Source organism: Camelus bactrianus, chromosome 3 (assembly GCF_048773025.1).
Source record: "Camelus bactrianus isolate YW-2024 breed Bactrian camel chromosome 3, ASM4877302v1, whole genome shotgun sequence".
Taxonomy (NCBI): Eukaryota; Metazoa; Chordata; class Mammalia; order Artiodactyla; family Camelidae; genus Camelus; species Camelus bactrianus.
This window is the reverse complement of record NC_133541.1, coordinates 85130029-85156250: the sequence shown is the minus strand read 5'-3', so window position 1 is coordinate 85156250 and position 26222 is coordinate 85130029. Positions and strand designations below refer to the sequence as shown.

Sequence of the window (26222 nt, the reverse complement as noted above, 5' to 3'; positions counted from 1 at the left end):
TAACCTTTCTCCTGCTGAACCACTAAATGTCCTGGGCTCTCTGGATGATTTGTTTTCAAACCTGTGGCTTTAAACAGAATTTGTTTGCTAAGACTTCTACATCTGTACCTTAAAATTCAAACATGCCCTAACTCCAGAATCATATATCCAACACCTTGTGTGATTTGTGTCCACAGGTGTTTTAATAAGCATCTTAAAATTAACACAGCCAAGAAAGTACATTTGATCCTCCAAAGAACCCAACTCCTTTCTCAGATTAATTTTTTTGAATAAATAACTCCATCTAGTTTCTCAAGCCAGACTTCTAGGGATTTTCCTTGATTTCACTGTCCATCAGATACCCCTCACCCCCAAATATACATAATCCAAATTATCAACACATCATGCAAAATTTGCCTTCAAAACATATTCTAAATCTACCTTCTTCTCAATTCTTAATTTCTACTATTTACACCATGATTGCTCACTCAGATTATTCAGACTTTAACTAGCCCTCTTGCTTCCCTTCTCCCAACACGTTTGTTTTTGTTTTTACTCATTAACTTTACTGAAGTATGATTGACATGCAATAAAAAGCACCTATTTTAACTTTACAATTCTGTGAGCTTATCAAATGTATACTCCCACATAATCATCAACCCAATCAAGATATATAATATTTCCATCATTCTCCAAATTTTCCTGGTAGCTACTTGCATTAGACCCTCCCTCAACTCTGGCCTAGGCAACAACAGATGTGCTCTCTATTACTATACATTAGTATAGTAATCTGTCTGCAATTGTACGTACATGGGTTCATATGGTATGTGCTCTTCTGTGTCCTAGGCAGCTCAGCATATTGTTTTGAGATTCATCAATGTTGTGTGTCGAGGCAGTTTCAATTTACTGTTTGCATATACCACAATTTGTTTAAGAAGCTACCAAAGAAAATCTTTGTGACCTTAGAGGATAAAACTACTAAATAGGCCATAATAAAAAATTAACACCATCACAATGAACTCCCCGAATTTAATGTAACTTAAAACCCAGGGAGATGATGCTAGATCTGCCAAATAAACCATCTATCCATCCTACAAATCATATAATCAAGAGGATATAACTTAGAAGCCCATTCTTCAGTGGGGACGTACAAAGGTAAAGTAATTAAACATAATTAGTCGACATATAGTGAGTTTTGGGGAAAAGAGATAATGTATTCTGGGATAATCACACATAAGTGACAAACTAAATAGCACAGGGTCCCTTGAAATTCCTTACATAAAATTACAAGGTATCTGAAGTATCCGCATTTGAGACAGTATTCTGCTCCTCCAATTAAGGAATGGAAAATTAGTCACAGAACATTTCCAAGTAATATAGTCAATACTAATGTAGTATTAAGTGTACAGGAAGTCCTGCTTTCAAACTGAAATTGCTCCTATTAACTTTAATAAATGTTGTGTGTACTTTTAAAGTCTGGAAAACCAATAAGGAGTCATTTCCACAGTATGCCTCCTTTTAATGTAAAATTAGATGGAAGATGCTCCAAATAACTGTTGTTTCTTTTTTTTCAATTATACATTAATTATTTTATGTCCCACCTGTTGAATGTACTTTTTGAAAAGACTTTGTATGTTCCATTGTTGAATGAATTATTCTATAAATTTGTTATGTCTCACTGATTATTTTATTCAAGTCTTCTAAATCCTTAGTTACTTTCTGTAAAAATTTCAACTATAATTATGGATTTGTCAAATTTTGTTTACAGGTTTTTTTCAATTTTGCTTCATAGATCTGTCTCTGTTAATAGAGAGATTCAGAATTGTTATATTTTCATGTTGAATTGATACTTGTATTTTTATGAAATACCCCTTCTCACCTTTAATACTGCTGGTAATGAGGACTCCTCTATGTATAGTCCCATCTTCTTACATTTAGACTATGTGTAACTTCTTATTTAAAATGTAGTTCCCCTAGATGGTACACAATTGGATTTAGCTATTTAATTCAGTGTTATATTCTTTGGCTTTTATTTGGAAAGTTTAGAGCATTTGTAATTAATCTAACTTATTACATGGTTGTTTTTAAGGATACCATCTGGCTGTTTTCAATTTGTCAAATATATATTTTTTTGTTTTATGGTTTTATTAACACAAATACACACAAGCTGTTCATTCATTTTATTCCCTGTGCAGCCTGGCTTTGGGATTGGTGACTGATGGCTAGCTGGGCTGCTCTTTCCGCAACGCTTTCCTAGTTTCTGGAGACCATCGTGAGCACTCTCAGCACAGTAAGATTTGTTGCACATCAGTAGCACTTCAAGCTCCTCGACGTTGTGGACCCGGACCTTCCGGAAGCTGTTGGGAAGCATATGCTTTGTCTTTTTGTTGCTCCCATAACCTGTATTGGGCATCAAGATCTGGGCCCTGCATCTCCTGCTCACTCTATCATCAATGTCTCTGGGTTTTCGCCAGTTCCACTTAATTTTGACATACTGGTCTGATTGGTGCTGGATAACTTCTTGGTCCTCTTTTGGATGATCTTGGGCTTCAGGAGGGGTCTGAGGGCAGTTATGATGCTCAGTAGGAGATGACTGCCACCTCTGTAGGCAGCACCAAGGAAGACAGTCCCATGTATCTTTTGTTCATTGTCCCTTCATTATTTTTGACTATTAAATATTTTCATTATTCGATTTTTCTTTACCATGGTCTCACTAGCTGTAACTTTTAATAAACTTATACAGTAGGAACTCTAGGGTTGGGAAAATGCATCTTAACATGGTCTATCTTCAAGTAATATTATGCATCTTCAGATTTAATGCAAGAAATATATGACAGTATACTTCTATTATACCTCCACCTCTTCGTACTTTTATTGTCAAACAATCTACATTTATGTATGTCATAAACCCCACATATTATTTTTTAACTTAAACAATAAAATATATTTAAAGAAATTTTTAAATGAAAGAAATCTTTTTATTTACCCACACAGTGACTATTTCCAGTATTTTTTACTTAATTAAAAAAACTATGGTTTACTGTTCCTTCAGCCTGAAGAAATTTACTTTAAATCATCTTCTTGTGCACATCTTTGGGTGATAAATTCTCCAAGTTGTTCTTTTCCTGAACATATTTTTATTTTAGCTTCATTTCTGAAGGATACTTTTTCAGATATAGAATTCTACGTTGACAGACTTTTTTTCAACATTTTAAAGATATTATTCCAATATATCCTGGCTTCACTGTTTCTGAGGAAGAGTCAACAACTTTTCTTATGTTTATTCCCATTTTCTCTTTTTTCTGACTACTTTAAAATTTTTCTGTTTAACAAGGATTTTATAAAATTTGAAGTACATGCCTTGGCTTTTCTTGTGATTGGAATTTTTTGAGCTTCTAGGATATATGGCCTTATAATTTTGAGCAAATTTGGAAAATGTTAGTCCATTTTTTCTTCAATTTCTGTCTGCCTCCTTTCTAAAACTCTAATAACACTATTGTTAGAAGTTTTAGAATTATCCTACAATTCACCAAAGCTAAATATATATTTGTTTTAGTGTTTTTTCTCTCTTTGCTTCTGTATGGAAAATTTCTATTATATCTTTAAGTTCACTGATTTTTTTTTCTGTTGTGTTTAATCTGCAGAAGAATTTATCAATGCACATAATGTATTTTGGGTTCTAGACATTTCATTTGGTTCCTCTTAATGTAATGTATTTCTCTCATCACTGTGTTCATGTTTATATCGACCCTTCAATGATTTGGATATTTTCCTTTTCCCAGTGCTGAGATATCTGAATTAAAGGTCATGGGTCATTTAGGTGAAATACTGGGGAATTACTATCGTACATTTGCCACAGTGAAAAATGATCCTTCGTCATAGAGCTCTCAGTCAACAGGTTCAAGGTCTGAGAATCAGATTACAACTGGAATCTAGGGAAAACATTGTGACTTTTTAATGGGCAGCTTTCCTCTGCCTCCTGATCTTCCATTTTTATTAATTTTGATTGCATAGGTAATGTAAAATGTTTGTTGGCTGCCTACTTATCATTCCCTAAGGACTAACCTGTCTGTTAACCATTTCCATGTCTCAGTGTGAGTCAGGCTTCCTTACCTGCCGCTCAGATCTTGCTGCTTACTGTGGTAACGGCACTCACCTTGCTTTTAATTGCTTAGGCACCCCCGGTTTCGTGGCTTTGTTATTTTGAGATGCAATCATACTAACTGCTATCAGGATGCCAGTTCTAAAACAGCATCTCCCACTATCATTCCTTGCCTAGATACAACAGCCATCACTGTGCTTCTGAACAAGTTTCATTCACCTTTCACCAGCTCATTTCTTATTGTACTGTTGACTGGCATGTCCTCTAGGCCTTCCCAACAAATACTGTCAGCTGGTAATCCAGGTTTATGTAATATATCTTACCTACCTCTTACTCTCTTTTAATCCTTTTGTTTTTCCAACATCAGCTCTGATAACTCTGACATTTCTACCTAATTTACTTTGTTTTTTTTTTTTTTTAACATGTTCCTAATAGCTATCCTAGGAGAGAATGGTATGATCTCCCACTGTAGATGCTAGAGTATTAAATTCTGTTTCACAGGATAATGCTCCTATATTGTGGTGTTTATTATTTTTCTTTTTTATGGAAGTATAGTCAGTTTACAATTTGTGCCAGTGCTGGTGTATTGTTAAACTCTCCCAACCCCAATTTTCTTTCTGGTTCTGTTCCCGTTCATTCAGCATCCCCAACATCCAATTCTGTGGATGTAATCTTGTCTTTTCATTATATATTGGTACATTTTAGCCAAATCCTGCTGCAATTTCAGCACATAGTTTTCCTCATTCCTTAGAAAGCCTAACACTTCTCCTTATGAATGTACTGGGATTTGTGCTGGTACTATCTTTGACTGGATTTCTGAAAACTGGGACTTTTAATGGGAACTTTGATTGGACAATGTTCTTTGGAAGTTCACCTGTAAGGATCTGAGAAAGGCAGGATATGGCAGAAGGAAAAGCTCAATCACAATGTACAGTTGACTCCTGAACAATGCAGGAGTGGTTGAACACCCCCCTGTACAGTTGAAAATCTGAGTATAACTTATAGTTGGCCCTCCCTCTATGTGGTTCCTCCTTACAAGGGTTTCCACATCCAAGGATTCAACAACTGTAGAATGTGTAGTACTGTAGTGTTTGCTACTGAAAAATATCCCCCTTTAAGTGGACTCATGTAGTTCAAATCCACATTATTCAAGGGTCAACTGTAGTTGTAACTGAGTCTTCAGCCAATTTACAGAAAGTCCTGGAGCTTGGGAGGCCCTTTAGAGTTGCCCCAAAATAAGCTAAAGATGCCAGGTCTTCGAATCTCTGCATCAATAGTCACTGTCCACAGGTATCCTTCATTCTCTACCTACCCCACTTCAGGAAGGAATGTAATTTGAGCAAATCAGCTCCTTGGTGCCAAAGCAAAACCCCAGACCCAGCTAGGAAACCTACTAGCCACTATAGAAACAAAATGTTGAAAGCAGTTCCCTAGTTTCTTCTCTCTGATTTCCACACTTATTTGCAATTGCTTAGTGCTAACCGAGGCAGCCATTTTGGTCAAATTTAGTACTGTTACTTCTGTTTAGTAAACTTTGTCTATTTTTTTTTCCTATTTCTTATCTCAGTAGGCAGCATCACTATTTACCTTGTTAAATAAGATAGACCTCTGGAATTCATCCTTAATTCCCTCCCATTTTTCTGTCTTTCAACTTTTTTCTGGTCTAAATGCTTTTTCACTCCTTCTCTACATGATGAAATTTTATTTATTCTTCAAGACTGAGCTCAAATAACTCTTCCTTTTTGGAGCCACCTTTGTTCCTCTAAGCAAAATTAATTATTCTTTCCTCTAAGCCATCACTGTAGTTTGTGCGTTGTATTAGTCTTCTAGGCTGGCATACAAAATACCACAAGTTAGGTGGTTTAAACAACAGGTATTTCTCACAATTTTAGAGTCTGTAAGTGCCAGCATGGTTAGGTTCTGGTCAAAGCTCTCTTCCTGGCTTGCAGGTGGCCACCTCCTTGCTGTGTCCTCACACGGCAGAAAGAAAACATCTAAACAAGCTCTCTAGTGTCTCTGCTCGTAAGAGCACTAATCCCATCATTAGAGCCCCACCCTCATTATCTCATCTTCACCTAATTACCTCCCAAAGGTCCCATCTCTAAATACCAACACACTGGGGTTTCAAGTTTAAATGTATGAATGCAGTGGGGTGGGGAACACACATTTCAGTTCAGGGCATACATTATTCTATCAGAGGACCTACCACATTGTATTAGTATAATTAGTGGATATGTATCACTTCTCTTCAAACAGTGAATTTCTAAAAGGCAGGCACAGTCTCATTTCCTTTTGATCTTCACTGATAGCATAGGGACAGCTTTCCGGTTATGTTTAAGTCTTATATGCTGAACTGTGAATAAATCTGTGTTATTCATATGCCAATTTAATACCAAATGACAAGTCTAGGTTTTTAATCCTGTGATTTTTTTATATGCTGGTAGCATGCCAATATCAAGACTGGGAATGATGAAACAGTTATGCTTAGATAGCAGACCCTATTTTGCACTCATAGACACTTTGCTTACACTTTATAGCATTTTCCACAAATGTAATGAATTCGATGTATATTAAGCTCATTATTTTTTACTCTAGTTCCACAAGAACAGACTATGAATCTTCTATTGATCACTACATATCTTATGCCTAGCACAATGCCTTGCACTTAAAAAGGCACTCAGTAATTTTTTATAAAATTATAGACATGAATATACTGAGCTTGTGGATCTCAAAAACAATATTATAGAAAAAATGTAACATTTCAAATGTTCACTATGGAAGAATTTTAGACAGATTAGCTTGGGTATTAACTGCCAATAAAAAACAACAAAACAAAACAAAAACCAAAAAAAAAAAATCAGTAATTCACATAGAAGTAGAACTTAAAAAAGATAGAACCAGCCTTCTCTGAGAAAAAGCATGTAGATTTTGAGGCTAAAATTCTGAGCTAAAAGAACAGTTTGTGAGAACTAGCTGTAGTTACCAACCGGTTATTTTCTTAAAACTTTTAAATATTCCAGATGTTGAAAACCCTGAATGCCCTAAGTCAGAATTTAGTCACATTTAAGTGTATATATTGAAAAGATATAGATCCCAAGGAAATAAATGTGACAGCAATAAGCATTGTATTTTCTGAAAGAAATGTCAACTCTGTCCACACTGAAGAAAAAAGGCCAAAGCCCTGTGGAGGATTTTTTAGGCGATAAATATTTGGTGAAAAGAAACCAAGAGATGCTCACGAACTGACACAGTAATGATGAATAGTGATGAGAATGCAAAAATGTCAGTGGGTAATAAAATGGTAAGAATTGTTCCTTATACTTGTCTGTTGTGCTAAATATTTTATATATACATGTATTTTTAAAAACACACACACAAAATTTTATTTACATGTATTTTTAAAAACATAAAATAAAAAAATTTAATAAGTTAATTTCAAAGATTTAGTAAACTTTTTGTTGTTAATCATGAAAATCAACTGAGCTCAGAATTGTCTTTCATCCCATCTCTGTTCACCCCTTGGGTAAGTCTCCCCCTTCAACTGACTACTAATGAAGCTGTATAGCAATGGTTCCTACTAAGAGTACATTTGATGGAGGAAACTGGGTCTTATGAACTAAAATCAATGTTTGGCTTAAATTATGATATGAACTCAAATCTCCATTAGCCAAAGGACAATTATAAATACAACAAGCCCATCAGGACCTCTGAAAATTGATGACTCAACAGGCTGATTTAAATAGGGATGACTCACATTTCAGTAAATCATTACTGTGAGGAAACCAGGTTGTAACCTTTTAGTGTTCTTAGAAGAAACTGGTTATTGATCATAAACAAAAGTCGTCGAATTTGATACAAATGTAATGAAATGAGAAGGAGGAAAGTATCCTTCATGTTAATGGCAGTTGACACTGCCTTGGACCTTCTTTTGAAGTAATTCATATCTACTTTAATAGGATTTTCTCCCACAAGAAACATTTTCCAAACCCTGAAATTTACTGTGTTCATTCCCTGTGATGTGTGGCAGGATTTATTTTCTAGAATAATGGCTTTAAGCTCATAGAGCTTTCTCCAGTTTTGGACTTATAACCTCCTTGTTCTTATTTCTTTCTTGGTTTATGATTAAATGGAGTAATAGCATATATAAATCTTCACAATTAATCATTAATTTCTTGTAGGCATTTTTCCTATGCAGTATCAAAGTAATTTTCAGACACGTAGTTTTAAGTGTAACAGCAACTTGCCTTTAAAAAGCACTAAGCAAAATATGTCCTTTGCTCTATTTCTAAACTTTTGGATTACAGCTTGTTTTTCTATGAAATTTATTCTTGCATTAGAAGTTCATATCAAGTAACAATATAAGTTTTCATATTAAAAAGTTGGAAAAAGGCTTTTTAAAATAACTTATTTTTAATAATGACTATACAAACAGCTCAATATAGGCTGAGATATGAATGGGAATCTCCCCTTCATTACCTTAAAACACAAAAATTAGGAATAACATTAAATCCTGAAAAAGTATCCTTAGTAGGTAAAAATAATTAGCTTATGAATGAACTGCATTCTAACTCATTTAATTACACACTCTGTGTGTCAGCTTAAAAATTAATTTATGTTTTAGGCAGAAATGCATCCACATGAAAATATAATACGAGCTCAAGTTTTTATTACATAAAAATGTAGAAATAGTATTATGTCATTTAATCATATTACATCAATAAATAGTAATACTATAAGGAAGATATCTGTTTAAGCTCATAAATTCTACAAATGAGTTAACAGTTATTCATTGTACTGCAAATCTTGAGTGAAACATAAGAGTTAGCCTTTTTTTTTTCATGACATGGTACATCTTCTTTGGAGAAGTGTCTATTTGGACATGTAGATGGCCAACTGGCACATGAAAAGATGCTCAATATTGCTAATTATTAGAGAAATGCAAATCAAAAGTTTAACAAGTGCACCTTACACTGGTAAGAATGGCCATCATTATAAAGTCTACAAATAACAAATGCTGGAAAGGGTGTGGAGAAAAGGGAACCCTCCTACACTATCTGTGGGAATGTAATATAGTGCAGCCATTTTGGAAAACAATACAGAGGTTCCTTAAAAAAATAAAAATAGTGTTACCATAAAAACCAGCAATCCCACTCTTGGTCATATAACTGGAGAAACTCTACTTTGAAAAGATACATTTACCCCAATGTTCACAGCAGCACCTTTTACAACAGCCAAGACATGGAAGCAGCCTAAATGTCCATCAACAGATGATTGGGTAAAGAAGTTGCAATACACATACACACACACACACACACACACACACACACACACACACACACACACAGGAATACTACTCAGCCATGAAAAAGAACGATGCCATTTGGAGCAATGGATGGATCTGGAGATTATCATACTAAGTGAAATCAGTCAGAAAGAAAAAAAAACAAATACCATGTATCACTTATATGTGGAATCTAAAATATGACACAAATGAACCTATTTATGAAACAAATTCACAGACACAGAAAACAAACTAATGTTTACCAAAAGGGAACGTAGTGGAGGAGGGATAAATTAGGAGTTTGGATTAGCAGATACAAACTACCAAATACAAAACAGATAAACAAGGTCCTACTGGATAGCACAGGGAACTATATTCAATATCTTGTAATAAATCATAATGGAAAAGAATATATACATATATATCTGAATCACTTCACTATACACCAGAAACTGACACAACATTATAAATCAACTATACTTCTATAATTAAAAAAGTAGGAGGCTATTATCATCAGCTTTATCCCAATAAACTTGACAACATAGATAAAAAGGAAAAATTCTTTGGAAAACACAACTTACTAATATAAATATAAGAAGATACAGAAAATTTTAATATAATTTTATGTACTACAGAAACTAAATTAATTAGAGAATTCTTTCAACAAACCCAATAGCATTCCACTGGTGAATTCCATCTAACTTACAAAAAAAAAAGTATTACAACTTTATAGAAAAACATGATTAAAGATTGTAGAGGAAGAAACTTCCTAATTTAACATATGTGGCCATCATAACCCTAATACCAAAATTTTAAGAATACACTATAATATTATATAGATTGAAAGAAATCCTTAGATGCAAATTGAATCCAACGTTAAAAAAGAAAATCTGTTAAGATCAAGTTGGGTTTATTCCTTGAATTCAAAGTTAGTTTAACATTCTAAAATCAACCAATGTAATACAAGATATTAACAGAATAAAGGAGAAATATTTATCTCAATAGTCACAAAGAAACCCCATTCAACTCACATTCATAATAAAAAAAGAGAAAAGATAATTTATTTACTCTGCAAAAAATTACTTAAAAATACACCTAAGACTATGTAAAATGGTGAGGTACTAAACTTTCCTTCCTAAAAAACAGTAATACTGCATGCATGTCACATATACTGTAGGTCCAGGCAATGAAATAAGGTGATAAAAAATAAATATAAGGGATGAAGATCTGAAAGAAAGAAAATTGTCTCTACATTCCTAAGTGATGTGATTGCTTGTATAGATTAATTCTTTTAATTTCCAAAGCAATTACCTCAACTAATAAGTTTGAAAGCTTCCCAGGTACAAAGTAAACATATAAAAATTAATTATATTTCTAAAAAATTGCAGGAAACAATTGAAAACTTAATTTTAAGAGTTATATTAACAACAGTGTCAAATATTTTGATAATTTTCTTTCAAAAAGGCGGGAACTTTGCACTGAAAATATTGCTAAGACAACCTAAGACAAAATGAAATGGAGATATATACCTTTCTCACACATTAGAAGGTCTGCTATAGTTAAAAACACAAATTATGCCAAAACACAATACAAACCCAGTCAATATCCCAGCTGACTGTTTTGTAAAATTTCACAAGCTAATCCTAAAATTAAATAAACTTATGAATGGCTTACAATAGCCTAAACATTTTGGGGGGAAAAATAGCAAAGTTGGAGGACTTGGTGACCTGAATTTAAAGCTTAGTATTGGGCTATAATAATCAAGGCAATGAGACATTGGCCTAAAGAGAGGCAAATAGATCAATGGAACAGAATAGAGAGCATAAATGGACCTATCCTTAAAAAGCCAATTGAACCAAAGTAATTACTGGTCAGTAAAAGTAAAATCTTTAAAACAAATAATGCTCAAACAACTAGACATCAATATGGTCAGGGGCGGGTGGCAGAGGAGACAAAGATCTTGACTCTTAACTTACATCAAATTCAAACACATAAATTTAAGATGTACTACAGCCCTAAACATAAGAGCTAAAACTATAATTCTTTAGATGAAATGAGACAAAATACATTTATGGCATGAGAGTAGGTAAATATATCTTTGATGGGACACAGAAAAAGAATAGTTCTAAAAGAAAAAAAATGATAAATTAAACCATCAAGATTTTTTTAAAAATCTGTTAATCAAAGGACACTATAAAGAATAAAGAAGTAACCACAGACTGGGAAAAAATAAAACATATCTCTTACAAAATACTTGTATCCATAATATATAAAATAATTCTACAACTTGATAATTAAAACAATCCAAGAAAAAGCAGGAAAACTGTTGAATAGACACTTCATGAGAAAAAGTATATGAATACCAAATCACCCTATGAAAACATGATTGATATTTTTAGTCATCATTGAAATTCAAATTAAAATTATAAAAAAAAATACTACTCCACACTCACTAAATTGTTACGGTTAAATATATTAAAAAGTTTAAAAAACCAACAGCTCAAGTGTTGTCAAGAATGGGGAGCACGAGAAACTTATACATTTCTGGTGAAAATGTAAATTAATATAAGAATTTTGAAAAACTGCTATTTTTTTAAAAAGTTAAATATACACCTACTTTATGACCCAGAAATTCCAATCCTAGGGTTTATCCGAGAGAAATTAAAATGTATATTTACCAAAGATTAAGTTGTATGAAGTACGTACAGAAATACCCCATAGCCAAAAGCTAGAAAAAAACTCAAATAACCATCAGCAGAAAAATTCATAAACAAATCTATTTTGGTATAATTGTAGTATGGAATACTAACCAGAAACGAAAAGGAACAGATTATTTATCCATAAAACAACACGGGTGAATCTCACAAACATGCTGAGAAAAGATGTTGAACACAGAACAGTTAAGTACATACTTGATGATTCGATTTATGTAATTTCTAAAAGAGTCAGAACTAACCAATAGGGAAAAAAGTCAGAAAAGTGGTCATTCCTGGGTGAGTAGATATTGAGCATTAGGGACACATGAAAATTTCTGAAGTAATGGAAATGTTATATACCTTGACAAGATTGTACACTTACCAAACTCATAAAATTAAACACTTAGGATTTCTACATTTGTTACAACTAATGAGCCTACAAGGACACATCACAGTTACCCAAAGTTCATTAGGGTTCACTCTTGCACAATCTATGAGTTTAGACAAATGTGTCATGACATGTATCTGCTATTATAGTATCATACAGAGTATTTTTACTGCCCTAAAAATTCCCTATTATACCAATTCATCTCTAATCCCCAAACCTTAACAACCACTGATCTTTGTACCAGAGCTTTGCCTTTTCTTTTCTTTTTATAGTATAATAAGTAACAGAAAAATTTTAGGCTTATTAGAATTATCCAACAAACAAGAAAAATAAAATCATGATATAGGGCAGAGAAGAGACAGCTACTGGAGTGATATCCTTAAGTAGATGAGACAGAATGTACATCAGCTCATAAGGAGATGAATTACCTTTAGACATAAAGAAGCACTTATGGATCATCTATTATGACAGATAGGAAGGCAGACTATGTAGGTACACATGCCTGTAGATGGGTAAAATTAGGGGTGTGAGTCTGTGGAAGTTTTCCTCTGATAGCTTCCATTTGCATGGTCAAGTAGTAATCAAAGTCTTGTGCTGAGAATGAGGATTGAAAAGAGACATTAATGACTTGAAGAGAAAACAATATACAACATGAGTGTAAGAGTGAAGTAGAGTAAGATTTCCAGAAAGTAAAGGCTCATTTGCTCATCTTACTCATCAGTTTAGGAAGTACTGTCTTTAAAAAGGAGCCTAGATTTTTTTTAAGTGCTAGAAAGTGAAAGTATGTTAAAAGAAGAGTTTCAGGGTGCTTTGTGTCGTGCTGATAATGGATTATGAGTTCCAGAAGAAGAGTTTTGGAAATTAAGAAAAAGTCTGAGAAAGGGATAGACTAGCAGGCAGAAAGGGTAATTAGAGTGAGGGGACCATGACTGGGAAGTCTGTTCCTGGTGGTAACTGTATAAAGGGAGATAGAGGGTTTAATAAAATCATGTGTTATGGACTGAAGCCAAATAGAGACAGCAAGTTTGTGAGTATAGGAGGTAAGAAGGGGTGGGTATGTGGTTCATCATCCTGACCTCTGCTGATTGAGCAAAGAGGTCTGGGAACTCAGGACTTACCTCAGTGTGAAGATCTTTTCATGGTTGGAATGATAGGCATCAAAGGCCTGGAGAGGTGATCTTAGACCACTGTATGGGTTTACTCATGACTTCTATTCACAAAGGGCCATTTTATACCAAGTTTAATCCAGCTTAGATTTTTCTATCATTTGTAAAGAAAGGTTACGCATTTTTAGTTAATGTATATCAAGCACTTAATAGATGCCAGGCAATGTGAGTGTGTTCTAAGGGTAGCCAAGTTTTGACTAAAGAATATTATGAAGTACATGTGATTTTCATCCCTGTTTTACAGATGATGAAACTGACAGAAAGTTAAATATCATGCCTAATATGACAAGACTCCTAAGTGTTTAAGGCTAGGATTTTATCCCAGAGAATCTGGTTCTACAGACTCATATTTACCTAAACACCAATAAATGAGACTATAGTGTGTATGTGTATGTGTGTGTGACTATGTGGTCTGTCTTAGTAGTTTCGTTTTCATATATTAAATGCTCGCCTAGAGAGCTTCCAAAACTGTTCACAAATGAGAAAATTATGTTGTTCTGTTTTAATTCTTAGCCTTTAACTCTACATCTGGATTTATCATCTTTTATATTTGAGGATGAAAATGACGTATTTAATGGACTCAATTATTTCCTCTTTGCAGGTTTTAACTACTAAAATATTAAAAACGCATATTTTTACCTGTTAATTACAGCTATTAGGCAAAATACAAACACTTTCCACCTCAGAATCAGAAATTTAAGGAGTATTTTTGACAACAATGCTCCCAAGATCATTTCTTGATTTTGGTTGAGTGCAGTCAAAGATACACACATGGGCTGGGAGAACAGCACAGAAGTGGAAGCATCACTGAAAAACACTGAGAATAGCTCCTCGAGGAACAAGGCAATAAAAAGGTCAATTATCTGGAAAGCCATTAGACAAGAGCCTATTTTTATGACCCAAACTCTGCATTTGGGATTCCAGAGTAATGCATTTGATCAAACATTATTTTAAGAGGCAGACAGATGGATGCTCAAATTGTCTGCTTTGGCTCTAAGTAGATGGCAGGTAGACTTTCAGGATAGGCAGATTTCTTACATGCCTTAATGTTCAAATGGATGACTAGCCAATGGTCATTAAACCAGCCATTTAGATTCATATTTTGTATAAATTGAATATTATTTTGCAGATTAAGTTAATTAAAAAACAAATCCCCAATTTTGAAAATATAAAATTTGTTAATTTATGGAATTTTGGGGGGGAAGGACACACATGCACATTGCTTCTATTTTACTGAATTTTATTTTTCCTTGCTAGAGCTTATTATTAATGCCATCACTCTGAACAGGAACAGAACGTTTTGTGCCCACAATTCATTCTCTTGCTTCTGGATGAGAGAAACCACAGTGGAAAAATAAATCAATTCAAGACTAAAGAAAAATCAATAAACTAAGGTTTAGTCAGCACCTACCACAAGGATGATTTCTCCTTTTTTCAAAAATCTATTTAATAAAGCTTAGTTGTACCAATTTCTTTTTACTTTGTCCACATGGAAACTAACTATTCAATAGTCTTTTTTCATCAGGATTATTCATACATTTGAACATTATTCATCAATTTTTCCTTAACCTGTTCCTTCTTCAAATTAACTCTGGTGCAGTTCTTTTTTGTATTGGTTTTATTATCTAACCCTTTAATCATCTCTGTATGTCTTGCCATATAATTAACAAGATCTGCAATGTTCTTCAGAGTAAGATTTTAACATATGAAGAATCCAAGAGTTCAAAAAACTAGCCAAAGGTAGAAAACATACAAACTGCTTCCATTATCTGTCATCTTGTCAATGGTTCCAGGACTATCTCCCAATTCTTAAAATGTAATCAATACCAGATGCACCTCCCATATCAATATACTGTTCTCAGCACTCAGGACTAGGAACATTTCATTGCTGTTTACCAGCAGTGATGATAAAATTAAACCAAAAGAACCTATTTTCTTGCAATCTCCTTTGAGGTCAGTAATAAGCTTTGCTGAGAGAGCTAGAAGGAACTATGGAACCAGAGACACTTGGATTTGACAATGTCTTTTTTTTTTTTTCTCATTAACCTCACGGCTTTCTGCTGTTCATATCCTAGATAAAGCCCTACGCTGTACCCAGGAAAGCAGTCTTACTCAATACTTCCAAGCTCTCCAAACACAGAGAGCTGGAGGAAGTCCTGACCATTCCTGACCTAGCTGAGCACTGCCCTAACCAGCCTGACACCTAGACACTCTGTAAAGAAAAAAAAAGGGGACTAACTAGGATAGAAAGACTGGCTTAGGAACGGCAGCCCTATTTACAAGGTCTGGAGGGAGAATGAGCACCAAGCAACATGGGTGAGTTCTTCAAGGTTGTTTCAACAAAGCAGCTTGATTGATCAGCCATTATCAATCCACCCTGGTGAAAGTGTCCATTCACATATAGTCCTGAATTGTTTACCCAAATCGATCAGACAGCCCTTCACTTGGAACCTAAACTCTGGGCCTGACTCCCTACCTTTACTTTTTATTTTACCAATTGCCCTTCAGCCTTCCCATTGTGCAGATAAGCACCACAAACATTAGCCATGTAAAGAGGACTTTATTCACTGGGTAACATCACCCCCAACACCATTTATTGGATGCTTCTTACTGTGCCTTCCTACTTTGCCTTTTATAATAAATCATGTTTAGTTGTTGTTTTTTTTATAATTAAACAATATAATCTCTGCTTCAGTCTTACAGCAATATGGACAACCTGGGTGCCTTTTTACTCTTCCAAAGTGGGTACAATATGACTCATAATAGGGTAGCTCATAAGTAGCACTTAAACTGAATTTTTGGGTGTCTGGAGATGCTGGCGAATTTGAAAGTGATCATTTACTAGATGACAGTCCCAGCCCAGCATCACTATTTCATAGCCAGATGGAACGTGGGCCATCATGATCACCGCATGTACTGGTCTTGCCTATGAGAAGCTGTCTAGCTTCTTCCTAACATAAAAGTGAGCATAAAGGATATAAGTAGACTGCCTTTTCAATGACAATGCTTTGTGCTAAAATAAGTCATTTTCATATCATTTGCAGTTTAACTTCTTAAAACATGTATGTTTTTGCCATTTTAAATTTCTCTTTGCTTTCTTCTATTTTACTAGCCCGACCTTTACATATTTCTTTGTTCTTTCCTCCTCATCTCTATGATTTCTAAATACTGGAATGCCCACCACTTCATCTTTGAATTTCTGTATTTGTACTCCTTCCCTAAATGATCTCATCTGGTCCCTTGGATTTACTCATAAACTATATTATGATGGGATGAATCACAAATATATTTCCCTATTCTATATCTTGGAATTCTACCTGCCTCTCCTGACATGTCCACATAGATATCTACCATGCATCTTAGCCCTACCGTATCCCAAACTAAATCCTGACTCTCCCTCTCAAACCTACTGTTCCACGTCAGTCTTTCTCATCCGAATAAAAAGCAACTTCATTCCTCTACTTGCTCAGAATGCAAAAGAAAAAAGAAAAAAAAAAATACTTGGAGTTAATTTTGACACCTCTGTTTCTCTCATAATCTATAATCTAGCAATCTATAAGCAAATGTTGATGGCTAAACTATCAAAATAAATCCCAACAGTGAATATCTCTCACCATCTTCACTATGATTCACCTTGATCCAGGACAATATATTCTCTCTTCAGGATGATTCCAGTAGTCTACTAAACTGTCTCTTGACTTCGTACCGTCCTAAGTCTCTTCTACATAGCAGAGTAATATTTTTTGAAGATAAATCATCTTGCTCCTTAGATCTTGCCACTTGTCAGAGACAATCCCCTTAATAACTTCTCATTTTTCTCAGAGTAAAATCCAAAGCCCTAAACTCACTACAAGATTCTGCAAAATCTGACACCATCCCTACTACCTTAAACTTCATCTCCCATTACTCTTCCATCGCTCACCCTGCTCTAACCTAAATGACCTTCCCTCAGACACTCTTAAGTGTGTTCCTCACCCAGGGCCTTCATTCACAGTCTCTCCATTCCTGAAATCCTCTTCTCACAAATTTCACAAGTCTGGCTCCCAAAGTTTCTCTGGGTCTCTAGTCAAATGTTACCTTATCAAAGAAGTCTTACCCAACTGCTCTAAATAAAATAGCATTTTTACAATCGTGACTTTCCCAAACTCCATCACTTCCAATTTCTCTTTCCCTGTATTTTTCTTTGATTGTTTTTATTAACATCAGACATTTTCTATGTTTGATGTTAAATTTGTATGTACTTGTCATAATACCTACTCTCATTAGAATGCAAGCTAGTTTTTTTTTTTCTGTGTATTATTTTATCCCAGTTCTTAGAATGGTGGCTTACCCTAGTAGACACTGATTAAACATTTATTGAATCCATTTTAGGAATGGTAGCATGGATTCTTGGAATTCTAACAGATTTGTTTCTTGTAAAATTAATATACTTCTAAAGTAATTAAACACTGTATGCTTGCAAATGATTCTTCCCCATTTAATTAATAGAATTATATAAACATTTGGTTTTTTTGTCTTTGTCACTCCCAGTAAACATTGTTATTTAAGCCATTAAAATGAACAGAACAGAACACAGATCATCAAGTATATTATGTTTTTTCCTCAAATAAGACACAGGAATTAAAACAAAACAAGGTTAATGGCCAAGTTAATCATCTTAGGGTAAGAGGTCATTAATTCACTCATAAAAATAAATGAATATATGTATGTATATGTGTGACTGAAATATTATTCTATATACCAGAAGTTGACACACTATAAAATGATTATACTTCAATAAAAAAATTTTTTTAATCTATTGAGTTGAGTACTACTGTAACTGGATGAAAACACAAACAAAACAAAGTATCAACAACAAAATCATCACTCCCAGTTCCACAACTTCTGAGGCGCTTTTATGAACAAATGGAAGATAAATATTTCTACTGGGATCCTATCAGGTGCCTCAAAATTTTACTGGGTAAACAACCACTGTCAACTTCTAAATTTTAGGAGGAATCTTAGTACAGATGGGTCTTTATTGAAGGAAACATTTCAAAAAGAGGTCTTAACGGTCAACTGCTCTATGTAAATAAATGCCAGTAATTGGGAGTTTAAGGCAGCTAGAAGGGAAAAATACTAGTCCTAAAGCAGGATTGGCTGAGAAGAATGGCTGTAATTTAGATAAGGATGGAAGAGGGGTGGATGTAACCAAAGAGAAATACCCATCGTGCAATTCAAAATGTGAAATTTTAGTTAAGTATTATTTAATGTACATTAAAATGAGTGCTGGCACTTGAGTTAGACTATGAGCCTCTACTATTCCTCCTTAGTTTCAGTAAAATACGCTAAACTTTGAAAAGTATTGTGTTGTTTGTGCTCTGGCAAGAAGAAGATAAGTGTGGTGTTCAGCCTGAGGAGAAACATTGTGAAGAGGAACACCAGGACCAGTGGACAAGATGCACTATCAACAGATCAGTGGAAATGGGCAAGTGGACCAGCCGGGAACAGGGAGAAACAGACACTCCACAGAGACTTTGGGAAGAAGCTGGCTTATCCCATAGTGTGTGGCAGGCAAGAGTGAGGTTATTCAGGGTGAAGAAACAGAAATTTAGAGGATTTGGGAACTCCCAAGCAACACAAATTTGGCTTGTACAGAAGACAGGCGTATACATCTAGTCCTCTAGTTATGCCAAAAAGAAAACAGCAAGAAACAACAGTCTGCATTAGCTTATAAATCACAACACTTCTTTTACTGAAATGCACAGTCCTTCCTTGCTAAGCTCTTGGCTTTCATTTAATCTCTTGACACTTTGTCTTCCTCTTTCCACGAATTATACAGCTCTGTTTTTCAGTTTTGCCCTGACTTCCAGGAAGCTCCCAGTTAAATTTTATGTTGAAATAATGAAAATGTGGGACTTAATATCCACTCATTATCTGTTAAATGAGTAAAGGAGAAGTCAGTAGCAGGACATTAAATTGGATCTATCCTAATTTCAAGGATCATGGCTCTGCAGGAAGAAGTACTGATGGCTTAAAATTTTGAATTATATGAAACTCTCAGGGAAGCTAAAATTTCCCTCAATTTGGGGTAACTTGCCTCCAGAAGAGACTGAGAGGGCATACCTTAGGGTGCCCTTCCATAATTTAATATCTAGGTTATCTCAGCCAGTATCTCCAGCAGGTATTGTTGATGGATCTTTTCTGCTCTGAAAGTTTTAAATCTAAAAGAGCCTCCCCACAACAAAAGGAGGCAAATCTTGACTGAAAGCAGCCCCTTTCTGTTTCTTTCTCTTGCTTTTTTGCTTTGCTGTACTTATTCTAATTCTCAGTAAGATTGCATTATTTCACTCAAGAAAGCATTTGAGTGTCCCCAGTTTATATCGCACATGCTGGAGAAAATAGAAATGCAAAGGAAAATCAACTGGCAAAAAGGTCAGTTCCTCTTCCAGTCTCCTTCTTCCTCTCCTCTCAAATGGCCTTCTGCTTTGATGCAGGAGTTTAGAATTTTCTTTTACCTTTTTCTTTTTGGGGGAGGAGGGCTGCTTAGGTTGGATTTTTATCTGAGGAAACTGGATGGTTTTAATTTCTCAACCATCTGTTAATTGCTTATGATAATTTTATTACCTGCGTTATGTCTGTCATCATTATTTGGAAGAACATTAATATAGAATCTTAATATTTTAAATGTACAAATGGAATCTTCTGGCATTTGAAATTCAAAGAGATGCATATTTTCATTTAAAAGAATTATTAGGCTACCTAAGTGAACGTATTACTTTTGTAAAAACAAACAGCCTTCCTTGACTCAACATTGTAAGCTGACTATAACTCAATTAAAAAAAAAAAAATGCCTCCATTAAATAGAGAAATCTCAATTAGAGAGAGCTTGGAGAACAAAAGGGGGAGCTGTGAAGCCCTGCAAGGACAGCAGAGGCCAAAAGAATAGACAGGCTCCTCTTAATTCCTGGCAAGAACTTGACCAACAAAAAGCCATGGACTCTTTGTTTAGGACAGGCCTCTCAACTTCCCTTTTCTCTCCATAAAAGCATTCTTCCCTTGCCATGGAGAGACCTGCACATGGTCTGCCATGGTTGCAGACCCCAAATTGCAATTCTCTGCTGAACCCAAATAAACCTATCTTTGCCAGAGAAATAACTGGCAATCTACTAGTTTTAGGTCAGCTGCTTTTCCTCCATTAATTACTACGCATATTCTCCTGCTGAAAATGATGCTTTCTAAGGGAGGCAATTTTGTGTTTTAAGTAGTGATCATAAATTGTCACGCGGAAGAACACAGCTCCCATTTTATAACTGAGTAACTGTTTTATCTCAAAAGCACGATTTCATTCCAGAAAATTTTAATGGCATCTTTAAAAGGAAGCTTCAACATTAACTGAAACCACACAGCAAGTACCATTTGACAAACACAGTAGTTTTCAATGTTTTGTAAGCATAATTAAGAAGCATGTTTTGCTTTTTTGAAATATATTTTTCTATCCTCACGCTTCCTAAACTAACGCCTACATCTGCACTTCTGGAAAATAATTACTACACCAAATAGCACTTTTCTAGTGAAAGCTCCTACTACCTCCCAAATCTAGGTTTTACTCTCTTCTAAGTTTCACTCCCTGTTAATCAAGTAGAATTTCCTAATACGAAAAAGAGACTTTTCACACTCCACTACCATTAATACCAAGTGTAATAATAAAATTTAAAAACCTGTAACATTTCTAAATGCTATGACATTGGCCATGTGTATTCATAAAAAAAAAAAAGAATCTCAATTTCCACTTTAGAGGGTGCATGTGTGCACAGGAAACCGTCTACACTGGTGTTGCATGCAGAATTGATTGTAAGAAGAAAAAATCAATAACCTAAACATCCAAACACAAAGAAATGAGTAATTAAATTCTATAGGGGGTTACCTGAGATATAAGTAGCAATGTGGGAAGAGCGTCAAGATACATTCTCAAGTAGAACAAATTCAGGTTGTAGAATATTATGTAAATTACGATGCCATTCAGATAAAGCACACACATACTCATAGCCATATGCACACCAATACTGTATTTTTCTATTGGTATGTGTATCTGTGTCAGGGGTTAGAGTGGCTCCTTTTGGAGAAGGGGTGGAGTAGGCAAATGGTGGTAAGTGGGTAAATAAGTATTATTTTTATTTTTATGATAATGGTGAATTAGACATATATTTTAAAACAAAGGGAAAACTTTATATAAGATATGGTCCACTTTTTCATTTCATGCCCAAGCTCATTTCCCTCAATTTCTAAGTATTCAAAATCAAAGTGTTAAGAATGTTCCTTTAGATCACAGTAAAAATATTGCATATTTCCTTTTGCTAATCTTCCAAAGGAATTGTTTTTAATAACACTGTATGTTTTTCACTTTTGTAGTCTCTCATTTTCTTGTTTTATAAAAGAAAGATTATATTTTATTTGCATTCAATATAGAAACAAAAAATTGTTCAGAAAAATATATCAGGTTAGCAAACTGCTGAGTCAATCTTCCCATTAGATAATAAAGAATGAGTATTTTTGAAATGGTTACATATTTCCCCGGAGAAATTGAAGGGAGCTTAGCATATGTCTCCATGCTGAAAAAGCTCACAGTGGTTGGTTAAACTGTCGTTCATGGATTAGTTTTATTTTATGATTAAAAAGACTGAAGTAACTAGAAAAGTGTATGACAATCTTCTCTCTGATAGATCACACTGCATACCATAATGTGCTCTATTTTTTTTTTTTTACCTCTAAATCTCAAATAATCTCAAATATGTTTAGCTGTTATTTTATGCATTTGTAATCAGCACAGGACCAAAGTCTCTGACTGTGGTTAGGAAAGTGCACACAATTGTGGGGACCTGTATTTTCTGTGGAAACCCTTAAGTCTACCTCCTTACATATATACTTTTTAATTTTATGGTCTATTGGTTTTCTCTATCAAAGCCTCTGGAGTACCTGGATCTTGTCACCACACTCAATGAACAAACCTCTTTTTAGCTATGTTCAAACTAAAAAAAAAAAAAAAGGAAAAAATGCTTCCTTACTATCAGCATAAAATGAGCCCCCAAACCTAGGTACTTATGGAGTAAAAAGATGTTAAGACAATTCCAATACTCCTTTCCCCCCAAAACAATTGATAAAGACCCCATTGAGGTGTACACAAATGAGTTATTGATACTGTATTTACCAACACATTAGAATATCACAATGATGAAGTGTAAAAGCCTACAGAATCAAAATGATCCATGAAAATCCCTTATATCACTTATAAATGCACACACAGTTCCTTCTGGACCAGAATCACAGTCAGTGTGACGAGATATTCTCAACAGGAGACACAGGTTTTCCGTATCATTACCAATCTTGGGTATATCTTCGTAGAAAGGGATAGACAGGAGTAGAGTAGAATCTATGAAAATTAAATGTTCCCATGATTTTGACTCCACTGGGTTATTTTGCTCCAGAAAATATGACTTGAAAATTTTATTCCCTAAGGTTTGCATATAATTTAGTATCTAAAATCTCCAATACTTAACCCAGAGCATGATGAATTGGTGCTACATGTTTAAAGTCTTGTGGCAGAATTAGATAGCTGTATACACCATCACTGATCCTCCAGAGCCTCTTTAGTGTAGGAATATCAAGTTTATCTAAGGTGCCCAAAGGTCTACATTCCTTAGTCCTCCTTATGCTGGTGTGGCCAGTTTGAACAACAAATACACCAAAATATTGTGTTAACATCTTTCAGTAAGTTTCGTTAAAAAATAAAAAAAAAAAATGAGCTTTCTTTCTTTCTTAATCATGCTGCTTCGAATATGCATGTCATGTCAGGAGTTCTGGTAACTGTTTTGCACCATAAGGATGTCAGAGCAAAGAACTGGAAGAAGCCTGGATCCCTGATGATTTTAGGGAGTTGACATGTCAGTTCTGAACAGCCTCCTATTTGTTAATGTGAGTTTTCTGACACATACATACAGGCAAACCTAGTTTTACAGGAACTGGTTCCAACATATTTCTAAATGTTTGCTGTTAGTCTATCTGAAGTTGCTCAAGTCTTTATGAATTCACAGATGCTCCTTGAAGCATTTTTTTTTACATCTTCATTGAGAAGTATATCATATATAAATAAAAAATGTTCCTAGAGCCATTCTTAATTTTTATTTTTAATTCTGCTCTCTCTGAGATTCATTTTGACCCTCTTTTTCTTATGTTTTGCATTCAATCAGACATATGTTAACCTATCATTTTATTGTGTAACTGTCTGCATCACTTTGTTTGGGTGCAGAAGTAAATCCTCTGTGGGGCCAGGAAGGAGTGGGGTCAATCTGATCCTAGCTTTTTCAAGAATTAAATTCACATTTGTTATAGGTGTTTTCAGGTGTTCTAACATCCTGTTTTCTTTCCTTTTTTTCTTTTTTTTTTAACTGCTTTGTATATGATTTTGCTCCTTTACCAACTAGTTACCTTTCAGATCTCAGCCCAAAGCTTACTTCCTTCAGAGTTTGGTCCACCGGACATATGGTCCGGGCATACCATATACCTCTTTTCGTAAAACTTCATATAGTTGTAATTTTTTGTTAACTAGTGAAATTACACGATTAATGTATTTCTCTCTAACTAGGTTTTCAACTCTATCAAAACAGGACCTGTGTCTTTTCTCCCAAACTGTTTCTTCCTAGCACCCAGCACAGTCCATGTTACAGACTGGGCAGTAAATAGAGAATTATCTTATGTAGGTACACCTGATAATTTCGTGAATTGGGGCCAGTAAGGAGAGATGTGGAGTTGCATGTAAATGTAACACACCTGTACTCTAAAAGCAGTGGTCAGGAAGATTACCTACATTGGCGTTCTCACTTCTCAAAATCTGCATAAGTAGGACTTCTTAGTGGGAACGGAGGATTGTTCAATAGATTCTATGAAAAGTAATATTGAATTCTAAGTGCAAGTTTCAATTGTGAAGAAGATGAAAGATTCAGTGATTGACAACTGAAATAACTTACAAAGTAAATGTAAAGTTGAAAAGTATAAATAAACTAAATCCAAGGAAAATTTAGACTTTATTTTCCGCTCTGTGTCCCGCCTTTCCTAGTCTAGCTCCAATTCCCTTTATAAATTACTACCAGAGTTATCCTGCTGATAATGCCACATCTTTGCAAAATCTTTTAGGGGCTCTCCATAGACGACAGCATATACAGCACTGCTTATCACTGCGTATACCCATAAAATGAAGAACTATTTTTTTTATCATTTATTGTTGATGGATTTTGTTATTTAGGGAATAGCTGACTTCCCTATTTACGATTTTAAGTAAGTCACAGCTTGAAGCAATCAGCATGGATTTTTAAAAGAATTTAAATGAGTCCAGGTTTCCATACTTCAGTATCTAACAACCCACAGGAACTGACAACTTGATTCCTAGCTGGATTATTTTCATATACAGTGTTTTAATTTTCAGGGGTTGAAATCATGTGTGACAAACTAATTTTCTTCATTATGTTATAGGATACCCTAAGTACTACCAAGAGAGATTGCGAAGAGTAAATCAATTTAAGTGTGAAGAACAATAATAACAGGAATTTGGTTTCGGATCATACTTTGGAAACAAACCTAAAGACCGATTCTTTTCGTTGTTAAGCATAATCTGTTTGTGATTGTGGGGGGTTCCAGTACAAGACAGTGACGTTAAGAAGATTCTAGACTCATCTCTTTCCACAAACACGCTGAATCTGTAACCACATACTGAACAACTTTCTCTGAAAAAAACCTAAAACCTGAGCAACTCGTTTGCACCAGGCTAATGAGAGAAAGCCGGCAAAGAAGCCTGAGAGAAGTTGGGACGCAATCTAAACGTAAACCCCACCTTCCGTACAGAGACCCACAGTCCGGAGGAAAACTCAACCATGAGCTTCTCCCTGGGGAGCAAACAATTTGAACCCCCACCTCAGGCACTCCAACTTTTAAGACCTGCACCTGAGAAACGAGGCCCCAAAACATCTTCCTTTGAAAACCAACGTCCAGGAGACCCACAAGACTAACACACAGAGGAAGCACATGCCCGGCGGGCACAAGGTCCTGGGTTCTGTCCCCAGTACCGCCATTAAATAAACAAATCAATAAAACTAGTTACTCCCGCTCAAAATATAAACAAAAATTCGCTTTAAAATTTTTAAAAAACAAACAAAGACCGATTCTTACAGGCTTCAGTTTTACTGACTCACCTGTCCCAGGGCTCAGCGCAGAGGCAGCCGACTCAGAAGCTCCCAGACTCTTAAGTGAATGAGGCTCATTTTCTCACCTCAAATTATCCGCCTGAGGAGACACTCCCAAGGGCCTGCTGGCGGGTGGGCACCGAGGCCACTCGGGCACCGCCTCCTTCTTTCCAGCAGGCGCCATCTTCCCGGCCCGGTTTTTCACGCGAGGCTTTGTTTCCTCCCCCAGCTGGAGCCACTTGTATGCTCCGCCCCTGCCCCTGCCCGCGGGCAGACGTCATCTTTTTTTTTTTTTTTTTTTTTTTTTTAACGGTAAGCTTTTCTTTTTCTTTTTTTCCTCCCTTGTGGAAGCCGTCTACACACTCTCCCTCTGCCTCACTCCAGAGCACCAGACTCTC

At 35.1% G+C, this 26222-nt stretch overlaps 1 pseudogene; it reads right to left on the bottom strand.

Moving 5' to 3' along the window:
• Positions 1–2150: 2150 nt before the first annotated feature.
• LOC141575545 (large ribosomal subunit protein eL32-like) lies at positions 2151–26008 on the bottom strand (annotated as a pseudogene).
• Positions 26009–26222: the final 214 nt, after the last annotated feature.